Here is a 26,448-nt window from a genome sequence, read left to right as displayed (position 1 = left end):
AGAGGAGATGGCTTTCCTTCACCTTCAGGAATAAGTCCAGCCTCCCCCACCGGCTTAATGAGGCACTGGGCAATCTGGTCCCAGGGCAGTTCTCTAAGCACGCTCCTGGTCCTGGTGGACTGAACTTCTGCTTCACTCACTGTCCTGCATGCTGTTCTGTACACATAGCATACCCTTCCACACTTCTTTGATTCTGCATTTGCTTTTCACTGCATTTGGACTGCTCTACATACCTCAAGGTCCCCATCCTTGTGTGTCTGACACCTTCTTAACTTCCCTGGGTCACCTCCACCCTCGTTCCCTCAGAAAGCCTTTTTCTGACTATATAATTGAGGTGTCTCTTCATTCCTGGGCACTCTGTTTCACGATGTCATGATCTCTTTATAGCACTTGTCTCTATCTGAAATTCCCTTTCCAATTATTTCTTGATATTTTTTTTTTTTCTCTTTCTTCCAACTAAAAGGAAAGTTTCACAAAGACAGTGATCTTCCTGGTCTTCTTTCCCACTATATCTGCAGCTTTTTAAAAAAGTGGTTGTTGCTTGATCATAGTTGAATGGATGTGAATTGGATGAGAATAAATGTATGAATTAATGAAAATGACTCTGGTTTAAATGAACAGGTGTTTTGTTTTGTTTTATTTTCCTATAGAAGTGGTGGGTATAAAAGATGGCTTCCAGGGCTTCCCTGGTGGTGCAGTGGTTGAGAGTCCGCCTGCTGATGCAGGGGACACGGGTTCGTGCCTGGTCCGGGAAGATCCCACGTGCCGCAGAGCGGCTGGGCCCGTGAGCCATGGCCGCTAAGCCTGCGCGTCTGGAGTCTGTGCTCCGCAACGGGAGAGGCTACAACAGTGAGAGGTCCACGTACCGCAAAACAAAAACAAAAACAAAAACAAAAACAAACAAACAAACAAAAAAACAAAAACAAAAAAAAAAAAGATGGCTTCCAGAAGAAATAATTTTGGAGCTGGGCTTTGATAAATAAATGGTTGGAAAAAAGAAAAAAAAGGGTGGAAGACAGGGAATTGGGTACATAGAATATGAGCCCTGGGGACAAAGAACTCCCTTATATGGCTATCTTATGGTCATCAAAGACTGAAAATATCCAAAACTACTCCTCCTGCAGCCTCTCCTAACTCACCAGATGCATGTTCTAATTCTCAGCCTATAAACCTTAGAGTCACCCTTGACTTCTTCTTTTTCTTACAGCCCATGTCCAGCCTATCAGGAAATCCAGTTGTCTTTATCTCAAAATACTTTCAGATATTGACCATTCCAAACCACCCAGGCACCACTGATTTTCAGATTGCTGCAGTAGCCTTTTAACAAATCTGATCCTAGCCTTGCCTCTTCTACAGTCTATTCTCCAGAGGGAAGCTGGATTGGGCTTTTAAAACGCAAATGGGACTTCCCTGGTGGTCCAGTGATTGAGACTCTGTGCTTCCACTGCATGGTGCATGGGTTCCACCCCTGGTGTGGGAACTAAGATCCCGCATGCTGTGTGGTGTGGCCAAAAAATTAAATAAAATAAAACGCAAGTCATCTCCCGTACTTCACATACCACCTCCTCCTCTGGCTCTCCGTTTACTCAGAGTAGAAGCCAAGTCCACAATCTCCCTCTTGGTCTGGCTGATCTTTCTACTTCCTTCCATCCTCTCTCTTTGCCTCACTCTGCTCATTCCCACTGGCCTTGCTGTACCTCATACACATCATGTATGCATCAACCTTACTCTTGCATCTTTCCTCAACCTGGAAATTTCTTCCCTCAAAACCTGTTTGGTGATTCTCTTACCTCTGAAACTTTTATTCTAATTGCATCTTCTCAATGAGGGGACACTATTTAATTCCATCATCTGTCCCTGCCAGTCCTGATACCCCAGGTCTGCTCCTGATTTTTCTTTTTTGTCTGGCACCTTATAGAACCTTCTAGAGCACCATATTTTTATTTACTTATATAGTTTGTTGTTTATTGTCTACCATCACTAGAATGTCAGTTCCATGTGGGCGGAGATGACCGTCTTTTGCCCAATTCATAATATGTCCTCAAATAATGAATGTGAGGTAACACTTAGTTCTATTTGGCCCACACACAGGAGAAACAGGTAAAGAAATTGACAGGCATGGCCAGAAAGGTAGCCTGGGGTCAACCGAAAGAAAGCCTTTAAATTCCAGATAAGTGCTTTTGTCCTTTATTCTAGGCACACTGAGAAGTGATGGAAATTATTTAGAAAGAAAGTTGCATTGCTGCTGATGGCCCTCTTTAAAATGTGGTAGAAATTTTCTCCTGGACCTTTAACTTTCTTCCTCATAAATTTCATTGACTTAATACTTGTCTTCATACAGAGGAGAGGAATTGTTTTGATCAGGAGTAGATGGCGATTGTATTTCTGGCCCATGGCACACTTGGTCCATGCAAGGCCTCTGCTTGGTTATTTCCTTTTTCCTCCATTTCCTCCTCATAGGAAAACATTCTAACAAGCTTGTATATTCTCTTGGAAAGTGTGTAATGTTACATGCATGTTTAGTTACATAAGTAACATTATGTTACAGGCCTTATGTGGTTAGTTTTGCACATCTCCCTGGATGCGGACACCTGGGTTGGTCCCCATTGCCCCAGTTAATGGTGTTACAAGTGTGAATGGAGAGGCCACTTTTATCAGGAATCACAGTATCGCTATGGAGAAACCCAGCTTTTCTCACTACTTCTCCTGAAGTCAGCTCAGGTCCAAGCTTCCTTCTCTTCAATTCGCTGTCGTTTAAGGACCTCCTGTGCCCATACTTAGAAAGACAAGATCACTCACCCTCATTCACTGAAACACCAGCAACAATAGCGACAACCACAGTTTGATAGAAATTCTTGTTGGCTCTTAGGGGGTACTAAAATTTTTAAAACATTCTTGTCATTTAAACCTGGCCTGAGTTACAGAATTGAAAGATGATAGATTTTCATGTATAATCATCATGCAACACTTCCAGATTCTGGAAGAGAGTGCAAATATTGAGAATTCAGTGACAGATATATTAAAATAATCAACTGGTTACCTTTAATGAATCACATGAATGAATGAATCTCAGGTTTTTAGTTATTTCCTGGCATGTACCCTTATCTGTATGTAATCATACTTAAATATTGATTAGGTACATTTTGTGGCTCTATGCTAAGTGCTATAGATGTGCAGTGAGCAAGACAACTGTGTAGTAATGACCCTTCCTTTAGCTGTTGTCCCTCAGTCCCTAGAGGTGGAAGATGTATGTATCGCTCTCTCCCTGTTCCTCTTCTCCAGCAGGACCCCTGTTCCATTGGAACCACTGAAAATACTCCATGTTCTTTGGCAGGATTCCTTGTAGCTACAGCCTGGCCTGCCACTCAGTGCTACCCAGGGAATCTTGAGGAGAGGTAGTCAACATATTGAGCGTCTGGGTAAAAGGCTTCTCTCTGTCAATGTTGAACTTAACTTGGCCTTGTGATTCTGGAAAACAGTGATGGTTGAAGAAATGCCCCATTTTTATATTCTGGGAAACAGCTCACTGCAAAGATCCACCTTTCCCCATATGATTTAGATGACTCAGGATGCTCCCTTGTCTACCCATGACAAGACCAGACACAGGTTCCCCATATTCCCATTCTTTGCCTCCTAAGTGAGTGGCTGAACTGCTTCAATCCACTGATCAATCTGGGCAAAGGACTTATGTCCTTGACTTGGCCACAATTTACTTGAGCTTCTCTCCTGCCACCAGGTCCTGAAACGTGGGGCTGAGCCCACACATGACCCCACTTTAACAGCCTTTCTTGAGAACAGGTGAGCCTTGGGTGAAACATTCTCTGATCTATGGTCCTCTCACACCATTCTAGTTCATCCCACCTCCCCGCACCCAATTCTTCATCTCTTTCCACCTTGTTTACCTCTGCCTATACATGAAAAACCCTTTTCTGGCTGACCTTCATGGTGCTTGCACATCTCATGGTGTAAGTGCTTCCCCTATGGCAATATCCCCCTCCACTTAATGCTATATTTTTGAATACAGTCTCCCATTACCTAGGTCCAGAATTGTTTCTTATTTTTCATCTCCTTTAGAAAAACAGATATATTCAAGACAGTCCTCGTCTCCTTTTTAGCTGGATGCTGTGTTTCTATGCGGGAGGACTAGAAATTGCTTTGGTCATCTTGACCCATGAGAAAACCCTGAAACTCTATGTCCTCTGAACTTCTTGTTGTAACAGATAATAACTTCTTTATGGCTTAAGCCAATGAGAACTGGGCACTCTGCAGATAAAACCATACTCACGGGTACCTGTAACCAAGGGGCTGAGTTGTGGTTTCAATACTCCAGTTGAGGGGAATTTTGAATGTTGGGTTTGTTTCTGGATTTGCCATAGAGACATTACAGTGATGAGGAAAGATAATAGATTTTAATGGTTTGTTGAATATCTAAAGTGAAATATAGAGAGAGAAGCAGAATCATTTTAGGGGATTATGACTATCCTATAATATAGTAGAGCAGGTTATAATTCTATATCTTCTCTTCTCCAGGTTGGTGACCTTTGATAGGCAGGTTCACTACACATCAGTGAGCATTTGCTTTGAGTCTCTGAGGTCTTATGCCATGATGCTTGGGTAATCTGGCTGTGCTTACGACCTAAGCTGTAGGGTGTGATCGCTATTGCCTGTGAGCACCTTGCCTTTCCACCTTCTTCCTATGGTTTTTGCTGCATATTAGCTATTGCTTGCGAATAGACAGGCCTCATAAGAGTAAAAATAATCAGACCAACTGTAGTTATGGCAAGAACACTTACTTGGGGTCATCATAATCTTGAGGACCCATATAATGATAGAGAAAAAAGGAACCTTTGTGTGATTGAGTCTCACCACCTCACTTTACAGTTGGGGAGGGAAATGAAAAGAGAATAAATTACTTTTCCAAATTCACACAATATAATGATATGTGTACTATAGAGTGTCCTGGAATCAAGTAGGATAACTTGAACTCTGAAAGTACACTGTCTCTCTCTCTCTCTCTCTCTGCAGGAGGATTTTCTCCAACAAGTTGAAAAAGCATAGAGAATATACTCTGGATGAAATATGAAGTGCATGACAGTTCCTTCTGTCATCTTTAAGATAAATATTTTTTATGACATTAGCTGGTCCACTGAAAAAATGTTAGGCTTCCTCCATTCTACTACTATGTTAAAAAAAAGAAGGAGGGAAAATAGGAATTACTGGTTACAACACTACTATTATAACTACTAGTTTCCACTACTGCTTAATGAGAAATCCTTTCTATAAATTATATTATTTAACTCTCTGGACAACACTGTGAGATAAGTGTTGTTATCCCCAATAACCCCAGTAAAGAAACAAAGAGAGAGGAAGGTAAAGTAGTTTATTCATGTTCCTACAAGTGGTTATGTTGGGGTTTGATCTCCAAGATAAGTATTTCCAAAGCTCATCGTTTTCCCATAGTGTGTGGTATGTCAGTATCTGAAAATACCCTCACTTCAGATCTTTCCCTTCTCTTTCATCCTCTTTCTAATTTTATAGAGTGTTAGCCTATCTTCGGAAATATGAAAAACTAGTCCTTCTTAACATTTTAATACTGACTAATAAAGTATATTTCCAATTTCAAAGGATGAATTGAATACAATTTCTTTAAAAAGAGTGGAGTGAAAAGAGCATCAGAATAAGAGTCAGGTGACCTGCATCTCCTTTTCAGCTCTGTTTCTAACTCAAATCATAGAGCAGGAACTAATTGTTCTTACTGTACAATATCACAATATCAGGATTTGGCAGGATCTGTGATCTCACTTGGAAGCAGAATTGGGCACACAGTAATCGAAATCACCTAGGGATGCTTTTTTTTTTTTCCCCAGTATATTATACCTACATTTGTCCATTCGCTAAGCCTCAAGTTATGACAGAATATCAAGGGTGGTGGTGTGGAAACTGAGATGTAGATTTTAAAACCAGTCCCTACGGGATTTTAATTTATCACCTTCCTCTTTGAAGAGATGATCACCAAAGTCCATAAGATGTAGGTTAAGTGACGTTTGAGAATAGGCAAATATGAAATCGGTGAGACTTCTACCAAGTTCCCTTTTAACAAGTTGCCATTAACTTTACCAAACTACACTGCAATGTATTCATCATATAATACATCACACACTCATGTACTAACCCCTCTCTGACCACTAACATGTGCCGGATCCCCAAGGATAATTCTCTACACTCAGAGGTTTTATTTGAAGCCTACGAAGTGCTAGATGTAATTCTGAAATTCTCTCAAGGCACCTGTAAAACCTTTTCTTTTTCCTCAAAGCAAAGATTATTGGAAAAGGTCACTTAACCATTTTCTTGTAGAGGAGGCATGCATAAAACCATACCAGTCCCCAAGGAAATAAATGTCTTGCCTGTTATATTGGAAAGACATGAAATTGAGTTGAAATCCAAGGTGTATCTTGAATTCAGGCTTTATATTTAAAGTGAAAATCTGCATTCAAAATAAAAACATTAGACTAAAGTGTGTTTGGGAGGATGTAAATGTTGTATACAGAATAATAAAAATAAAAAGCAGGGCAGGGCTCATTCAAAATTTATGACAGTTTATTTTGGTAAATCTACTAGACGGAATATAATATATTCATAAAATTGTAGCTCTTAACTATATAATGTATAATATATAATATTATATGTAACATATAATAACTAATGTAGAATAATATATTTCAAAATCTTACAACATAAAAATACATTAAAAAAAAACATAAAAAAAAATACATAAAAAAGCAGGACATAAAATTTTATTTACCATTTGAATAAAATTAGCTTGAAAGATACATATGAAAATTATGTATACATATGGCTAATTGCCAATTTATTAAATATGAACTATAAGCCTGGAACTGTACCTTATGTTTATTATCTCATTTAAATCTCAAAGCAACACTTACATAAGTATTATTTGTTCATGGTCAGTGAGAAAACTCACTTACTTAAAATGACTCAGCTTTTTATTTTCATGCCTGTAAGATGGTTAATTTTACGTGCCAACTTGGCCAAGTTATGGTACCCAGATATGTGGTCAAATACTATTTTAGATTTTTCTGTGAATATATATTTTTGGAGAGATTAACATGTAAATCACAGACTTTAAGAGAAGCCAATTGCCCTTCATCATGTGGATTGACCTCATTCAATCAGTGAAGGTCTTACAAAAAGACTGACCTCCCCTGAAGAAGAGGGAATTCTTATAGCAGATGGTTTTGAACTCAAACTGTAGCCCTTCCCAAGGTCTCCAGCTGACCAGTCTACCCTGTAGATTTTGGATTTGCCAACCTCCACGTCAGTGAGCCAATTCCTTACACAAATCTCTCTCTGTCTCTCAGTATAGATAGATAGGTATTAATGGATAGACAGATATAGGTATAGTTAGATAGATAGATATATAGGTAGATATAGATACACATGTACATATCATATCTATCTATATTTATATGTTGTATATATTTATATACACATCGATATATGTGTGTTTTATACCCACATCCTATTCTGTTTCTCTGGGAAACAGTGACTACTACAGATTTTGTTTCAGAGAGTGGTTCTAGAGGAACATAATCTTAAGAATGAGTTTTCTAAATTGATTTTAGTTTTTCTGGAATTGTTTTTCTAATCTGATTAAATTTAAAGTCACTAATGACTCTATATCCTGTAGCAAAGAGGGCACTGATCATCCATGATATGATGTGACCATAGAGGTAAGCAAGTTATCACCATAATATTCATAATCAAACACTTATAAAAGGCAAGGTTCTGTGTGGCCATGTACTATACATGATACCTTTGAAAATTTTTGTCAAAACAATGAGTATAATGAAATTGCCTAGTTGCTCCTATATCACTGGAAAAAGTAGGGGATAAAAGGATGAGCTCAGGAATTCTAATTTCCAGTTGAAGTGCTGTATAAATGATCTGAAAACTTCTGTCTGTGCTGAAAGAGACCCTTATCTACTATAGTTGCAGAGCTGAGATTGTTGAAAAACCAAAACCAGAAACTCATCCTGTGAGTGGCTGAATTACAACGCAAATTGAATTCCCAACCTCACTGCATGTCTACTGTTAAAGTGAGGTCAATGATTGGGAAAGAATGGAATCCTGGATGTTGGAATGGGAATGTATGGGAAGATTCAGATGAAACTGGGGACATTGAACCTCCAAATTCCAAAGAGTCTTCTTTGCCAGTAGAAGTAGCTGATCCACCCCATCTGAGGAGATTTACCCTGCTTTGTCTGAGGAAACAACAATGGTCTCCCCTGAAATAGTACCTTTCAAGACACCACTAATTCTCCTCAGGAATCACCCTCACCACCTCTCTTTGCTTCTAGACATATAACTAGACTCAGCAAGACCTATAACAAGTCCCAGCAGGCTTCAAAAGATGAGGTAGAAATTATGACCCATGAGGATAATGATAGAAGGAACATAAAGTTGTATCTGCTGAATTTATGAATATGGGCCCCCTAAGCAGACATTCTCAATTTAATGTTGCAGCTCAGGTTGTTAGAAAGGGCTCTAACAATTTGGTTGGATGTTAAAACATGGATCAAAGGTGACACAGGTCAAATAAACTTGAAATGTTATACCTGCCTTGGTATAGTGTGAGAGGAAGGAATTCAAATGTTTAGGGAGATTGGAATGTCAGAGTGAATTTGTCACATAAGACTTACTCACCCACCTGGGAGGGTCCAGAGGACATATCTGTTACCAATATTGTGAGAACTAAATTTGTGACAGAAGCCCCAGCATCCTTTAAGAGCTCTGGGATCACTCTTTTCTGAAAACCCAAAATTGCAGTGGGAATTCCATTGCCACTAAATGCAATGGAAAACTTAATGCAATGAAAATCATTAGATCCCAGGGTAGCAGGGCCAAATGGTGGCATCCACTGACAAAGGCATGATAGAGATAGTTATCCCAGCAGACAGCAGAGTCAAAGCAGCAATCAAAGTAATCTGGCTCACAAAGACCTGTGCTGTTAGCTAGGTGATCATAGTGTTCCTAGAAGTGAAATAGATGAGAAACCTACAAATTCTTACTTTATCTGCATAAAGTGAAATAATTCTGGGTCAAGTGAACAAAACTCTAATTTGTATCATAAAAATAGAGAGTCATGGCCCCTCAAGTCAATTCCCAAACTTGATCCAGTTTGCAGACCCAAAGGCCCTTGTATAAAGGGAAGGTGGAGTCCACTTGAGGAAGGACTCTGTACCCTGTCAAAAATTTATACTCTTCATCATTCTCTCAGTCTTACCCAAAGGGAGCCATGGTCTTTTATCATAGTGACTCTGTACTGGGGATAAAGATATAATCAGACCTTTCAAAGATTACTGAATAATGACTCTGAACTGAGACTAATTTCAGGGGATCCAACACAGTACTGTAGCCCACACTGCTGTCAGAGTAGGGACTTGTGGAGGTCAGGTGATCAATGAAGTTTTAGCTCAGGTCCATCTTACAATGGGTCCAGTGAGTCAATAAATCCATCCTGTGCTTATTTCTCCAGTTCTGGAATGCGTACTTTGAATAGACACACTGAGCAATTGGCAGAATCCCTACATTGGTTCCCTGACCTGTGGAGTGAAAGCTATATGATAGGAAAGACCAAGTAAAGCCATTAGAACTGCCTCTCCCTAGGAGAAATTGTACACCAAAAGCAACATCTCATTTATGAGATTAGCGCCACCATCAAGGACTTGAAGGGTACAGGGGTAGTGATTCCTGTGATATACCTATTCAGCTTGTCTATTTGGACTGTGCAGAAAATAGACAGATCTTGGAGAATGAAAGTGGATTATCATAAGCTAAGCAAGGTGGTGACTCCAACTGCAGTTACTGTACCAGATGTGGTTTCATTGCTAGGGCAAATTAACATGTCTCTTGGTACCTGGTGTCTAGCTATCCATCTGGCAAATGTCTTTTTCTCCACACCTGTTAGAAAAGACTATCAGAAGTGGTTTTCCTTCAGCTGGCAAGGCCAGCAATACACCTTTACTGTCTGACCTCAGTGGTGCATCAACTTTTTAGTCTTATGTTATAGTTTAGTTATCAGGGAACTTGATTGCCTTTCCCTTCCACAAGATATCACATGGGTCCATTATGTTGTTGATGTGCTGGTTGGACATAGTGAGAAAAAAGTAACAACTGTTCTAGACTTATTGGTAATGGATTTGCATCTCAGAAGATGGGAAATAAACCTGACAAAAATTCAAGGACCTTTTACCCAGTGAAATTTCTAAAGGCCCAGGGGCTTGAGAAAATTGATAACCCTTCTAAGGTGAGGGATGCATTGTTGAATCTAACTTCCCCTACAAATGAAAAAGTGACACAGTACCCTGTGGGCATCTATGGATTTTTGAGGCAACATATTCCTCATGTGAGTGTGTTACCCTGGCTCATTTATCAAGTGCCTGTAAAGCTTCTAGTTTTGATTCAATCCCAAAACAAGAGGAAGTTCTGCCACTGGTCCAAATTACTGTACAAGCTGCTCTGTGAAGTGGCCATATGTTACAGCAGATCCAATGAGGCTTGAAGTGTAGTGGAAGATAGGGATGCTGTTGAAAAACTTTAACAGTTCCTTAAAGCTGATCCACAGCAAAGGCCCCTAGGATTTTGGAGCAAAGAATTATCCTCTTCTTCGGATAACTCCACTTCTTTTGAGAGAACAAAAAAACAGCTCTCTGTGTTTTGAAACAATGTTTTCAATCTGACAGCTGTTTTCTGAAATGGATCTTGGTCTGCTACTGAGCCTTAGTAGAGACTGAATGATGAGAAGACTGAATCAAGTGATAACGATGGTCCACCAAGTTCCCATGCGACCTGAGCTGCTCGTCATTGACCGGATGTTATCTGACCCACCAAGCCATAAAGCTGGGCATGCACAGTATCACTTTGTCATCAGGTGAAGAGGTATGTGTGTAATTGGGCCCAAGCAGAGCAGGAGGGTACAAGTAAGTTACATGAAGGAGAGACTCAAATGTCTATGGTCCTCACTTCTCTCTCCCAGCCTGCACTCATGGCCCCATGGGGAGTTCCCTAAGATCAGATGACAGAGGAAGAAAACATGTGGGCATTATTTACAGATGGTTCCATATAATATGAAGACACCACCCAGAAGTGGACAGCTGCAACCCTGCAGCATCTCTCTGGGACATCCCAGAAGGACAGTGATAAAGGGAAATCCTCTTAGTGGGCATAACTTCAGGCAGGGGGCCTGATGCACCTTGAGGTTCATTCATCCTGCAAGTCCAGACATACAATTATACACCAATTCTTGGGTGGTGGCCAATGGCTGGATGGTCAGGGACTTGGATGTCACATGACTAGAAAATTAGTGGTGAGTTCTGGGTAAAACTCTGTGAGTTTTATGGATAACCCTCTCTGAATGAGGAAAAGCGGGAAGATATTTGTGTCCCACATGAATGCTTACCCAAGGTTGACCTTAGCAGAGGGGAATTTTAATATCAAGTGAATAGGCTGACTCATTCTGTGGATACCAGTCATTCTTTTCCCCCAGCTACCCTTGTCATTACCCAGTGGACACATGGGTAAAGTGACCATGGTTGCAGGGATAGAGGTTTTACAAGGGCGCAGATACAGAGTTCCACTCATCAAAGCCAACCTAGCTATGGCCACCACTGAATGCCCAATCCACCAGCAGCAGAAACCAACCCTGTAATTAGTCAGCAATCTGGTAGCAGATGGATGACACTGGGCCACTTCTATAACAGAAACGGCAGTGTCTTGTTTTACAGTAATAGGTACTCTCTCAGGATCAGATTTACCTTTCCCGTATGCAGTGCTTGTTCACAGTTACTTGGGGGTTACTAGTATTCACTTTATCCTCTGAGCAAGGAAAGTAAGGTGCAGAGAGGATAACTGAATTACACCTTGTTACCTGGATGCTCACAGCAATATTTTAGCTTTCTTGTCAACTTTCCAACTATTTCTCATTTATCTATCTCTTCATAGAAGAATCATACTGTTTACCCCTTTGAAGGTGTATATTATGTTTACTATCAACCAGGACTAATCATCCCTCATTACTCTTATTTTTCAGAATTTTCAAGCCATTCTTGTAAGGATTTTATAAGGATCTTGAAAACAAAGTTTTACTTCAAAAAACATGTTGGGGGCTTCTCTGGTGGCGCAGTGGTTGAAGGTCCGCCTGTTGATGCAGGGGACGCGGCTTCATGCCCCGGTCTGGGAAGATTCCATTTGCCGAAAGGTGGCTAGGCCTGTGAGCCATGGCCACTGAGTCTGCATGTCCGGAGCCTGTGCTCCGCAACGGGAGAGGTCTCAACAGGGAGAGGCCTGCGTACCGCAAAAAAAAAAAAAAGTTGGTAATTTTATCAAATTAGCATTAAATGTATATGTTAACAAAGATCATTTAAATGGTTATTTTTCTTTAAATAATGTAAGACTTCCTATTTGTTGAAGTCTTTGTATTTTTGTGTTTATGCCACTCATTATCATTTTCAATATAGACCTAACTTCAACATAGACCTGGTGTCTAGTAAGTTAGGTCTAGTTCCCCATCACTTCTTCTTACTGTTAAGCCTGATGTAAGTGTGTTTCATTTCTTCCATTATTTCTTCCAACCAGTTAGTAAGAAAATATTTATTTCTATATATTAAATTTACAAACAATGGTTCTGAGTTTTTTTGATCATTTGAACATTTAAATGAGTTTTTTCAATTGAATCTCAGAGATGTTCCACATATAAGGTTAAAACTATGATTTTGCTGTTGTTTTGTTCCGTTTTTTTCAAATGTATTATTTCTTGCTTGTGTAATTGTATTTACTTGCAACTGAAGAACCTGGAGAAATAACTGTGGTGCTAATGGAAACCATGTCTTCTTAGAACATGAATGATCCTGGGGCAGGATCCCTGGGCTGGCTCAGACCCCTCACTCCTTAAGGGGAACCTCTACAATTGTGACTATCCTCCTTATTGTGGGTCCCCTACTCAGTGGTGTGGGTCCTGGTTATACTGTATAACTGACCCTACTATCCATCTCGCTGTGGTTTCTTCTTTATATCTTTATGTTTTGTAGCTAGTTGCTGACGTAATAACAATGATTTTATATGCATTGTATTTATATCTCTTTCATTAAACATTTTCTATATTTTCTTTCCATAAATAAAAAAAATGTGTCCACTTTGTTTCTGCCACTCACTTTCTTCATCTCCAAATTTTAGGTGATTACAGTGTTTGTGTGTGTGTGTGTGTGTGTGTGTGTGTGTGTGTTAAGGTTTATGCCTTTAAATACTGTCAATTATTTTTTGTCCTTCAAGTAAGTTTTTTGACCTGTTTATAAAACATGAGGAAATTTCATACTTACACGACTACATACCTTCTCTCCCTCATCAACTTCTGTTAGTTATATAATTTCTATGACACTAGAGTTTTTAGAGTTCACATTTTATATTAAAGTCATAATTCCACATTTGTTTTAGTCTTTGTTCTATAGTGAATGGAATCAACGCTCAGCACTAACCCTTCAATATCATTTCTCCATCCATCATTTGTCTGGCTCAAGTTCATTCCAACGTATTTCCCTTAAAAAGGCCCCATTGGAAATCTTTATTCTGTTCTTGGGAATTCTAAATGATGTGTGTCAATTGCCTTCATTCTTAAATCCCTTTATAGCTCGTATAAAATTCTTGGGACATTTTTGTTCATGTAAGAATTAGAAATGGCTCTACTGTTTTCTACCATTGCTAGAAATGCTAGCTTAAAACATTCCTTATTTAATTTACAGTTCGGTAATTTATTAGGGTATGTTTCAGGGTTAATCATTCTGTCAATTTTTCTCAGAACTGAATGCATTCTTTAATATTTAAAATCAAGTTTTCTTTTATATCTGGGAAAAAATATTAAATGATACTTTCATTTTTTTCTGCTTCTTTTGTCCTCTTCAGAAACAACTAGTTTTCTTCAGAAACAGCTATTATAAGAATCTGTCTTCTATAGGTATTATTATTTTTTCAACTCCACAATGTATTATAATTTCAGTTACTTTTAAACTCTTTTAACCCTTTGCTTATTTTTCTTAATCCTGTGCTTTATACAGAAGCCTTCATTTTTCTGTAATATTGTAAAATCCATTCCCCCTATATACTACATCCAAAGTTATCTTTATTTGTGTATTCGTTTTACTTTTTCATTTCACTTTTTTAGTTTAATTTAGCTTTGGTTTGTTTTGTTTTCTTAGTTCTGCTACTCATGTCCTTCTTTTGTTTCACAATTTTCCTCCTTCAATGTTTTTTGTAAGTTTTGAGTCCTTATTTTTTCTAGGAGAGTACTTCATTAAAGTGTTTCTTTTTCCTTTTATTTTATAGTCATGGCAACAGTTTTCATCCACTTCATGGCAGCATTTTTTTTTTCTTTTCTGGCAAATGTCTATACGTATGTGTGTAAATTGTAATGTCTTTTTCTAAATCCAGTACTTATTTTTATTATTATTATTCATCTTGAATCAGATGAGATATTCTGAACCACATTTGCAGGAGGTACATATGAAAATCCAATACTAGGGTCCAGGCTAATAGGTTTAAGTTGTCTGTGTAAGTGAGCTGTTAGTTAGCTGAGCAGAGCAGCTGGAGGTCTCTGCATAATTCATTGTGTTTCTCACTGCCCACTGCACCCTTTACCCAAAGGCTACCTCTTATAACTATCATTTGGTTCTACACTGCTTCCTATGTTCCCATCTCCTGCACTTATTCCTGGTGCCAAACTAGCTCTATGAACGCTTTCATTCCCAATTTTCAAAATGAGCTTCTAAGTGTTGTTCTTCAGCATATCCCCAGACTTTGTACCACCTGGGAAGCCATGACAGCACTTTTTGTTTTGTTCTCCAGTACGTTACATACCTTGAGGCTTCCAGTTTCAAGAAAAAGTAATGTTCTGCAATTGCCTTTCTTTCTCCCTATTGTTTTTGTATCATACCTGTGAAGAAAATTAGGGAGAGCTGATTCTGATGTTTTAAAATCTGTAGCCTGTTAGTTTTATTATCATTTAAGTATAGTCATACTTCAAAAATTCAACATTCCTAAAATGTAAGTTTAGCAAATGTATTTCTATAGATTTAAAGATTTTATTAGTTTGTGGAAATTTGGAGACAATGATAAAATATCTAACTTTTTGGAAAACTTACATATTGTTACTTGTAGTGTGCCTATTTTTATAAGAGTAGAAAAAAATCAATAGACTAAACAAATAAATAAAATAGCAAGAAAATGTCAGGTAGTCAAAAGTGCTGTAATGAAAATAAACCCTGTTAAAGTGACAAGATTAGTTTATATTGGATGTTTTGAGAAGCTGTCATCAAAAAGTAGGTATTTGAAGTGAGTATTAAATGCTGAGAATGAGGCAATTATATGAAGATTTGGGGACAGAGCATTCTAGAAATAGGGCACAGCAGTTCTCATGTTGTAAAATGTGACAGACTAGGATAGGATGCTGGCTGATATCACCTGGAGCCAGGTAGAGTCTTTTTTTTTTTTTTGTCTGTATTGGGTCTTCATTACTGTGTGAGGGCTTTCTCTAGTTGCGGCAAGTGGGGGCCACTCTTCATGATGGTGTGTGGGCCTCTCACTGTTGCAGCCTCTCTTGTTGCAGAAAATAGGCTCCAGACGCGCAGGTTCAGTAGTTGTGGCTCATAGGCCTAGTTGCTCCGCGGCATGTGGGATCTTCCCAAACCAGGGCTCGAACCCGTGTCCCCAGCATTGGAAGGCAGATTCTCAACTACTGCACCACCAGGGAAGCCCCCCAGGTAGAGTCTTAAAGTCCAGAGTAAGAGCATGGATTTCATTAAAGTGCACTATAGGGGATTTTTTGAGATATAATTGACATATACTATTATATTAGTTTCAGGTGTACAACATAATCTTTCGATATTGGTATGTATTTTGAAATGTTCACCACAATAAATCCAGTTAACATCTGTCACCAGACATAGTTAACAGAGTTTTTTTTCTTGTGATGTGAACTTTTAAGACCTATTCTCTTAGCACCTTTCAAATACACAATACAGTGTTATTAACTATAGTCACCATGCTCTACATCTCTATGAATTATTTGCTTTATAACTGGAAGTTTTGACCCCCTCCACCCATTGATAAAGGAAAAAAATATTTTTTATAATGAAATCAGATATCTTTGACTCACATTTCCCTTTTGAATGATATACTGCATGAGAATACAAACCCTCTTAATTCACCAGGTACTAAAATGTTTCCGCACATACAGATTTGTGAAATTTGATATATAATTCAAACATATGGATGCTCCCTGACCTCAAGTGTTTTTCCACCTAGAAGAATTTGAATTGTAAATGAGGAGTCTAAAAACTGCACTGATGTTGACCTAAACAAATTATCATTCATGAAGGCTTAGGTACATTGTCAAAGGGAGATGCTCTAGCCTGATGGATTACTTCTCTGAGGTAGATTCTTCCAAACAGTGACTGATTTAATTTTCACAACAACCTATTTGAAATAGCTATAAATTTCTTCTGTTTTCCAGTTAAAGAAACACACATTCAAGGTTTAAGGACTTTGCCCAAGATTACACAGCTAGTAAATGGCAGAGCACAACCAAACTCAGCTCTGCTCATCACCCAGCCTGGGTGCTTCCCCTAAGTACTGATCTACCACCTTAAAGGCTAGAGGTAGAGAGAATTGAGGGCAGGAAGTACCTTTCTGATTTGGCAGATCATTCCCCTATTAGTAGTTCTCTCTGGAAGCTATGCAAGTGGTATCTTGAGTTAGACCATTTATTTATCTCTGGCAGAGAGTAGGCTCCCTTTTCCCGTAGCGGTGCAACCTCAGCAGTCAGAATTGATAACAGCTACCGGACACCTGAGCTGTTTTATATTTGCCAGGAGACAACAGCGTGAATGACTTGTAGCACCTTCGGAACCCTGAGGAGTTCAAGGCCCAGAGTAGAGATTGCAGAGGGCAATTCCCAGATAATTCAAGGAGAAGGGAAAACTAGACAAATCCCTGTTTCACTCTTTGAAATTGTGCTGTAAGAAATTAGTTTAGAAGTCTGAGAAGAAACATTGTCTCATGGAGAGTGCTTCAAATAATTTTATTTTATTTTTCCTTCACTCTTTGGGGATTGAACTCCAACCCAACTCATTTCTAAAATTGGAATTTCTCATCCATTCAGAGCAAGATATAACACAAGATAAAATTTGATGCTTCCTTCAAAGACACCAAATGTCTTAGACAGAGGCCAGGGAAACTATTGCTGGCTACTCATGTGCCATGGATCTCATTCTTCCTTTTTGCCTTTTTGGTAACTTAGTGGTGGAAGTATAGGGGTTTTAGATCATTCAAATCTGCTATTTTCTTTATTTCAAAATGCTGAATCCATTCAGCCCTTCTGAATGAGAGAGACAGATCATGCAGTGTTGCCTCAGTTTAGGCAGAAAACTTACTTTAAAGAAATTTATTTCAACGTGAAGTTAGTGCCTCTCATATGTCAAACCATCTGGTAGGATCTGAAATTCAAAGATAATAGGATCCTGCTCCTGTCCTTCCGAGGCTTACCTTCTCGTTGCAGGGACAGATGGGCAACTAAGTCCAGTATGCAATGGGCAAGGCTTCCCACACTTTCTTGAAATTTGAGGTCTCCCTGTTTTTCATCATTTCTCCATCTTCTTAGGAAGGAGCCATAGATGAAGACCATGGCCACACATCAGAGGAGAGATTGGATGTACAGAGGTTTATGTGACATTATTAAGGGGTTCCTCATGGGCCAAGATTTGAGATGACCTGGATTTAAATTCTAATTCTTTTACATCCTGTCGCTGTCACCTTGTGTGTAGTTCCTGTCTGAGTCCTCAGGGAGGTGAAAAGAGGCTGAAGGGAAGAACACAGTCTTTGTGACGTGTTCCGCCATGATAGTGGCTGGGACTCTTGGGTATGTGGTTGTCTGGAGGTGGCTTCACTCTCACCAGGTCCTTCCGTGACTTTCTCAGTGATCCCATGCTGGAAAATTTCTGTTGTGAGTCTTGTGATGTGGTGATGACTTTTCTTAGAGGGTTACACAATAATTCTACAACCCACCTCTGCCCAGTCCATTCTGAGGCAGCCCCGTCCCCTACTTCCTCAACACCCCGCCCCCCCCCCCAGGGCAACTTGTCAGGAAAAGTCCCTTTAGAGTTGCATCCAACTGGATCTTTCCCACATGCCTCAAATCAAGTTCATGCTTTTCACTGCTCTTTGTGGAAATGAATGCTGGTCCTAATACAGCCCCTTATCTCTTTCTTCTGCCATCTTCAGTCAATAGCTACAGTCTTCAGATTTCTCAAGTTTTCGCTCATTGGAGAAGAAGACCAGGTCTCAGATGAATTGTAAAAGGATTCTAGTCATCATACACATGAGCAAATTCATACAATCAAACAAACAACAATAATAACAACACTGATAGATGTCAATTTTTATTGCAAGTAAAATTAGATCAAAACATTGAAAGAGACTGTAAGTGATATGGGGGACAAAACCTAGCCCATATTCACAATTATTGTCCCTGAATTAAAGATTTCAAGAAATGGAACAAAGCTGTATTCAAAGATATAAAATGATAACTTCTTTCTTTCCTGGAATTAAGGAAGAGCTGAATCTGATAATGCAAGAGTAGCAATGTGTTCCAAGGATGCTAGCACAGACATCTTCTTTTTCTGCAAATGTTGGGCTGTGTCACTAAGAGCAAACCTCCTGCCAAAAATTACCATAAAAAACTGGATAAAAGACTTTTTTTTTTTTTTGCAGTATGCAGGCCTCTCACTGTTGTGGCCTCTCCCATTGCAGAGCACAGGCTCCGGACGTGCTGGCTCAGTGGCCATGGCTCATGGGCATAGCCACTCCATGGCATGTGGGATCTTCCCAGACCAGGGCATGAACCCGTGTCCCCTGCATCGGCAGGCAGACTCTCAACCACTGTACCACCAGAGAAGCCCAAGACTTTTTAAAAACAATTTTAAAAACCTGAAAATGTGGTGAGGTAGTGCTAGAACAAACTTTGTGTCAGAACATTAACCAAGGGTATACAGAGTTGTACCATGTGGTGTAAAAAGGAAGGGTTTTTATTTATCTATTTTTGTAAGGTGGGGAAAAATTAGACATCGCACACTAATATGACTACTTGTGTCACTGCTACCAACCTGGAAGCACTGTTAAGATCATTTTCCTGAGGATCCACTTTTACACATTTCTGAATGATGCCTTGGGGACTAGTTTAGTTCCCCAGGACACTCAGGGGAAGAAAATCAGATAATATCAAAGATTAAATTATTTTTGTTCCCAATAAATAGCACCATTTTTCTCATCTCATGGCTACTGAGATTTTGCAGTAGCTGGAGACACTCACAAGTTGTAGGTTAGTCAAGTGAAGGAGCAAGAAAAAATATTTGCTTTGAAGTAAACCATAATGGTGATGTGTCAGCTTAAAGAGTAAAAGAAAAATATTTTTTTTCACATGTCCACCAGCTTATCACTGTGACTAGAAAACCCTTTCTCTTTTCATTATGGCACACTTCCTTCTTATTTGGAGAGACAACTTAGGCCAAAGACCTGGCAAAGTCCCTGGAATGTAGCGTGGGCCTGATCAATGACCATCACTTTCTCACCTTGAACGAATATACTGTATTTCATTTTTTAGAAAGAGGCATGGACTCATCTTACATACAAATCTTGACGGACTTAAAATACTTTCCCCAAATGTACACTCAACTCATATCTCTTTAATAAGACTAGGTCTCTTTAAAGAAGATGAAACAAAAAGCATGTGGAGAGTTATTCTGTAGGGAAGGATGAGGTAGATGGTAAGGGGAGAGGGCGCCATGAAGTAAACCCTTTGTGGATACCTTCGCTGCCCTCCTGCAAGAAAGCTAAGATGTAGCTTTTCCTACGATCACACTGAATTTATATTGTGTCACTAATAGTGTGGCAATTCTTTCATTGAATTTATTCAGTCTTTTGTTCATGCAATTTGGTGGATGAAAGAAATAAAACAGAGACCAAACTATAGTCATTTATTTGATGAATTTAAGGAGTAAACAAATAGACAAATACAGTATTTTTTTTGATAAAAGTAAACGAAGCTTGAGTTGAGATGAGCACAGGGGAAGAGTTCCAACAAATTACTGGGCCACAGAGACTATAACATTTTCCAGAGATACATAGTAAGGGAGACCTGAAGAATGAGTAGGAATGATCTGGAGACAAAGGAGGAAAAACTCACCAAGACAGAGGATTGGCATGTGCAAAGCCCAGCAGTAAAAAGTGTAGTGTAGCCTTCCAGAATTTCTTGCTTACTCAAAAGGTAACAAAATATGCACACATCTCTTACCCTTCCTTTGTTCAATTAACAATATATTCTGGACATCTGCCTGTACAGGTTCATTAATTTCCAACTGCTTAGGAGTCTACTCTGTGGACACAGTTGAATCGAGCCCGGATTGATCACTTGCATGATTTCCGATGTTTGCTATTGCAAAAATGTTGCTCTGAATAAGATAACAATGTTTTCCCCGTTCCTCATTTATCTTTACATACGTTTTCAAGACCTTACATAAAATTGTTTGTTTACATCTAGTATTCTATTTTGGCTTGAGGTACCTCATATGTTATATATAAAATTTTCATAAATATTTGGGTCTATTTCTGAACTTTCTATCTTGTTTCCTTGTTTTGATTTTCTATTCATTTGCCAGTACTACATTTTAAAATTGTTGAATCCTTATAGTATATTAATATCTCTTAAACTATATTTCCTTGTTGCCTTTTTACTTCCAGTGCTATTAAAGCCATATTTACTTGTTCAAGTTTTATATAGGATTTAGAATTAACGTATAATTCTGGAAATAAATCTTGGTATTTTCACTGACAGCGTTAATTTATAAATTATCTAGAATTGACATCTTTATGAGACTGAGTCACTCTATTAAGAACATGTTATATATTTCTATTCATCAGGTCTACATTTGTGTCCTTAGAAGTTTTGTTGTTGTTTTTAAAGCTTCTGTGTGTAGAGGTTAAGTCTTTTCTTCTATTATATATTATTAGTTATGCATGCATATGAAGGCTACTGACCGTTGGATATTAACTCTATAACCTGCTATCCATTGAGTTAACTTACTGTGTTTAGTAGTTTTTTTCCTTGTTGAGTCTTCAGGGTTTTCCTGTTTTACAGTCACATACTCTACAGATAGTGTGTGTAGGGACTGTGGGTGTGGATGTGGGTGGGTCTAGTTTAACCTTCTCCATACCACTTTTAATTCTCTAATATCTTTTGTTTGTCAGTCTGATAATGCCTTCAGTTAAAAGTTAAATAATAAATTTAGGAGTTAGGAGAGAGTGGGCATCTCTGTCTTGTTCCTGACTTTAAAAAGTGATAAAGTAACTAGGGTCTGTCCTTTCATTAAGCCGGATTTGAGATATGTGTGTGTGTGTGTGTGTGTGTGTGTGTGTGTGTGTGTGTACACAACATGTTTAAATAGTTAACCCTCAATTTCTATCATATTACAGTTGTGGGTTATTTCTCAAGAATAAAGTTGAAAGTTGTCAAAATTCTGTTTCTATGGAGAGGTTTATATAATTTCTATAATTAAATGAAACTATGTTACCAATTGTATCAACGTATTTCTTGATAGTGAACCATCCTTGAATTCTTGAAATAGAGTTTCATAAAATAAATTATTCTATAGGTTTTCTTTTTGTGTTATCATCTTTATATTTTGAATCAATATTATATTTTCTTCAATAAAATAATTTAGTGATGGCCCTTTTACCCCTAAATCTGGAATAGTTTAAATATTATTAAAGTGTTATTTTTTTTGGTGTAATTCTTCTCTGAAACCATATGTTTTTCACATTCTTTTATCAATATACTGTTGTCAAAGCTTTCCACTTGCTATATGTATTTGATTTACTTACTTTGGTGTAAATCAATCTATTTAGCTTCTTCTCTCATGAAGACATGTAGATAAATGATAGTTTGTTAAAATTGTATCCATTTTATCCAGTTTCTATTTATTTGCTTTGAGTTTGCAAAAAAGAAGTCTCCTATGTTTTTTATCCTGCTCTTCCTGTTTCAGTGATTATGTCTTTATTTTGTGTTTTATCTTTTTATCAGGAAAGTTATTCTTTATTAATTTTATATTGCTACAAAAGTAAGTTACTTATTTATTAGCAGTTTTCTTATCAGCTTTTCCCTAAATGATTAATTTGTATTTTATCTTCAATTATTTCTTATTTTCTTCAGTTTAATTTTGCTGTTATATTTCAACTTTTTTCCTAAATTTCAATGAGATGCTTAATTCATTCACTTTCTTTATTCCTTGTCTATTTATATGAGTATTTAAAATAATATTTCTGGGCTTCCCTGGTGGCGCAGTGGTTGAGAGTCCGCCTGCCGATGCAGGGGACATGGGTTCGTGCCCCGGTCCGGGAGGATCCCACGTGCTGCGGAGTGGCTGGGCCCGTGGGCCATGGCCGCTGAGCCTGCGCGTCCGGAGCCTGTGCTCCGCGGTGGGAGAGGCCACGACAGTGAGAGGCCCACGTGCCGTAAAAATAAATAAATAAATAAAATAAAATAATATTTCCTCTGAGCATTTATTTTGCTTCATTTTGGTTCTGAAATATAGTGTTCTCATTATCATTCTTTTTCTAGAAATTTTGCAATTTGGATTTATTTATCTTTTGACTTGAAATTTGCTTGTGAGAGACAAGGTATTCATAAATATCAAATATTATGTTTATAAATATAATGTAAGTATTATTATTTTAAACACATGAGAAAGCTTACTGTCTGCAGAGGAGATAATGGATTGGAAGGAAACAAGCTGTAAGGACCTCTTTATAGGACTTCCCTGGTGGCACAGTGGTTAAGACTCCGTGCTCTCAATGCAGGGGGCCCAGGTTCGATCTCTGGTCAGGGAACTAGATCATACATGAATGCCACAACTAAGGAGCCTGCCTGCTGCTACTAAGACCCAGCACAACCAAATAAAGAAATAAATACATACATATTAAAGAAAACATAGATAAAGTGAATATGGAAACATGTTTTTTAAAAAGAAACCTCTTTATATTTGAAGTTACTTACATTCAAAGATAAATTTTAGGTTGCCTGAGATTGAGCAATTATGTATTCTAAACAAAGAAGTCAATAGTGAGAAGGAAACAAGCAAGTGGATTTGAGGCATAAAAAGGGACTATGATAAAAATTTTCATAGGGATTCATTGTAAGTGCTTCCTGAGGCTGAGAAAAGCGTTAAGGCTATTGACGTAAGATGAGTCATAGAAAATGGCCTGGGTGGAGGAGCTACTCACTGAAGCAGGAACCAACAGATGACGCACAGGTTCAAAGGGAAAGACAAGAAGAGGCCTGACCTGTTAGATTTTAGGTGCCTGAGAAATATACATGCAGTGATGTTCTTGAGACAGCTGGATCCATAAAAGAGCCTAGGAGTGGAGACATATTTTAGAATCATAGTATTGAGGTGGTAATCTGCTATATGGAAATGGCTGAGGAAGGAAACTTAAGAAGATAGGACTGAAGAGAGATCCTGAGACCTCCAGGCATTTGAGGGATGAGCAGAGCATGTATAGCCTATGATGGGGGCAGAGAAGACGGAGCCAGTCTCTCTTGCCACTGAATGGTGAGTGCCTTGAAGCAGGCACAGAATCTGCAATGTGGGAAGTGGATGGAAAAGTGTTCATTAAAAGAGCAAATAAGTGAGTGTGTGGGCAAAGCAATTTTCCAAAACTGAGACTTTTCCATTGCTTATGTATGTGAAACATTTTGCTTGTCCATTCATCTCTCTGTTGACATTTGCAATGCTTCTGCATTTTGGCTATTGTGAGTAATGCTGCTATGAACATGCATACACAAATATTTCCTAAATTTTTTTTTCCAAAACCAAGACCAATCACAAACACTGTTATGCTCATTTAATTAATGAGGAAATTGAACCACGAAATAAGTGGTGCTTAAGCCAGGACCTCCAGGGAAGGACAAACCTCCATAGAACGCATGGTTCCATTGTTGCCAGAGTCCTTATCCAGCAGTAAAATACAGTCTCTCTCAGCCACTCTTGCTGTGCTTTAACACCCAGCCAGCGTGATCATTTTGACAGCTAGTTATTTAACAAGTTATCAGCAAGCAGGTAATAGCCCCTCAGCTCAGTCAAAACAATCAAATGGGTTGTACATGTAGATATAGCCTTCCTTTGCCAAGATTGATGACATGGATAGGGATGAATCAGAAAATAGAACAATAGCACCCTGCTTATGAAAGAAGTGGCAACTGTCTAAAGTGAAAAAACACACACTGTTTACTGAGTGGCAATTGTCACTGAAGATTGGAATAGCTTTAAAAGAAAACCAAAATATTCTAAATTTACTCCAGGGATTGAAACATACAATTTTGGAAGATTTTATAGAAAGGAAGAGAAAAAATTAAAAGGGAAGTTGAAGTCTTTAAAAAGAGATGTATGAGTCAGCTTCTATCCAAACACCATAGCCTTGACCTTGATTTAGACTTTGCTACTGTTTTGTTTCATCTAGGAAAATAGCTTCAATGGCACTTCAAAAAATAATCCAAAAAATTTTTTTCAAACAAGGTAGCAAGAAACCATCTGGCAAAAATTTTTACAAAATTGCATTCTTAATGCAAATCAAAATACATGTTTTAAAAATGTTTTATATCCATGACCCTGTGTTCTTACTTAGGAATGCAATACCCTTCCCTTTTCTCAGTCAAAGAAAGAAAAAACAAACACCCTACGCATTGGACAAAACTGCCTGATTAATTCCTGCCTGAGGGATTGTTGTTTCTTTGACACAGATGTTAAGCCTCATACTCTATCATTTATGTGACATTTTATCATTTTTCCCAGTGCAATTTATAACACTGTACTGTGATTTTTTTCCCTAAGCTTTAACTATCATGTTGTTTGCTGTTGTTTTTCACTAACCCTTGATTTCCTCAGAAGTCTGTTCTCTGTATGAACACGGACTGCTCTGCACATTGAAAGGGCCCAGTTATTTATTGGATTAATAACTTGCTTTCTTCCTCTCCTCCCTCTGACTTCATTCCTGCCCCGTCCTTCTCTGAGCTCTGTTCTAAACAAATGGTTCACCGGATTTTCACCCAGCCCTCTGCATCAGTTACTTCTGAAGGCTATTCCAGATCTTGGTCACCCCACCACGAGTTTTCCAATTAAGTCTGCTATTTTCTCTTTCCTTCTGTGCCCCCCAGAATTACTGTCAGTTAAGCAAAATTCAGAACCAGTGCGTGTTGGGCTGTGTAGTTTACTGATGTGGGAAATTCAATCTCAAAGTACAGTTCCAGTTTTAATTGCTAATATTAAGTGATTTTTGAATTTCTAATGAATATCTAATTAGAGCAAATGTTTTTCTCTCTAACAAGTAATTATAGCATTCCAAACACATTTACTCTAATTAAACAAAACAGTTTGACTAATTACAATGGCAAGGCAGGACACAGTGTATTTTATCTTGAAGATTCTCCCCTCAGAAATTCTCTTTAGGGAAAGAAATTTTCTTTCAGGCATTGTAAAGGCACCTCCTGGTGGTGCCAGTCACACGAAGGGAAGTGGTCCATCTGGAGATTCAATACATTCTCTGTATGGTAGAGGTGTCTCCATGGGGTTCTTCTCAACTCTTTTTTTCCCCATTGAAGGGGAACAAATTACTCCAGAGCACATGGGGTGGTTGCCCAAAACAGCTGCTGGAATCTACAGACTCTAAGTTTCAGGTTAAAATTTTTAAATGATATACATTTTGCATTATACATTATAATAACAAATCTGTTTTGATTTTAGTGAAAGAAATAATAGCTTGCCACAACTCTTTGGCACTCCAAAGGATAACTCACATTCTACTGAGGCTTTCTGGGCCCCTGGCACCACACAGTGGACTCGTGTGTTTGTGATTTTGGGGACAGTATCTATGGTGTCTGAATGCAAAATTCATCCTCTTGGTACATACTTAATGGTATGGGTCTCATTTGAATCATCATTGAAGGTAGCTAAACTTCAGTCTCCTCTTAGAGCTCTTATATATTGAGCTGTTACCAAAATTTGAAATTAGATCCTAAAATGTTACTACTGGTCTCTCTGTGCAGTATCCAGCAGCATTACTGAGGAAACAGATAATTAGATATTTCACATTTATCTCTGAAACCAAGCTGACCTGGTATCACTACTAGAGAGGTCCTGAAAGGGAATTCACACATAACCCTTCAAGGAGGCCAATCACAGGTACAGGGATCATATAAGTCACAAATAATGATATAACTAGATATATTTATTGATGCTCATGTTATACAAAAATTTATCCTGAAGATATGTGACTGAA

The sequence above is a fragment of the Phocoena phocoena genome, chromosome 7, assembly GCF_963924675.1.
Source record: "Phocoena phocoena chromosome 7, mPhoPho1.1, whole genome shotgun sequence".
Lineage (NCBI taxonomy): Eukaryota > Metazoa > Chordata > Mammalia > Artiodactyla > Phocoenidae > Phocoena > Phocoena phocoena.
The sequence above is the reverse complement of the archived record's forward strand: the minus strand, read 5'-3'. Positions refer to the sequence as shown.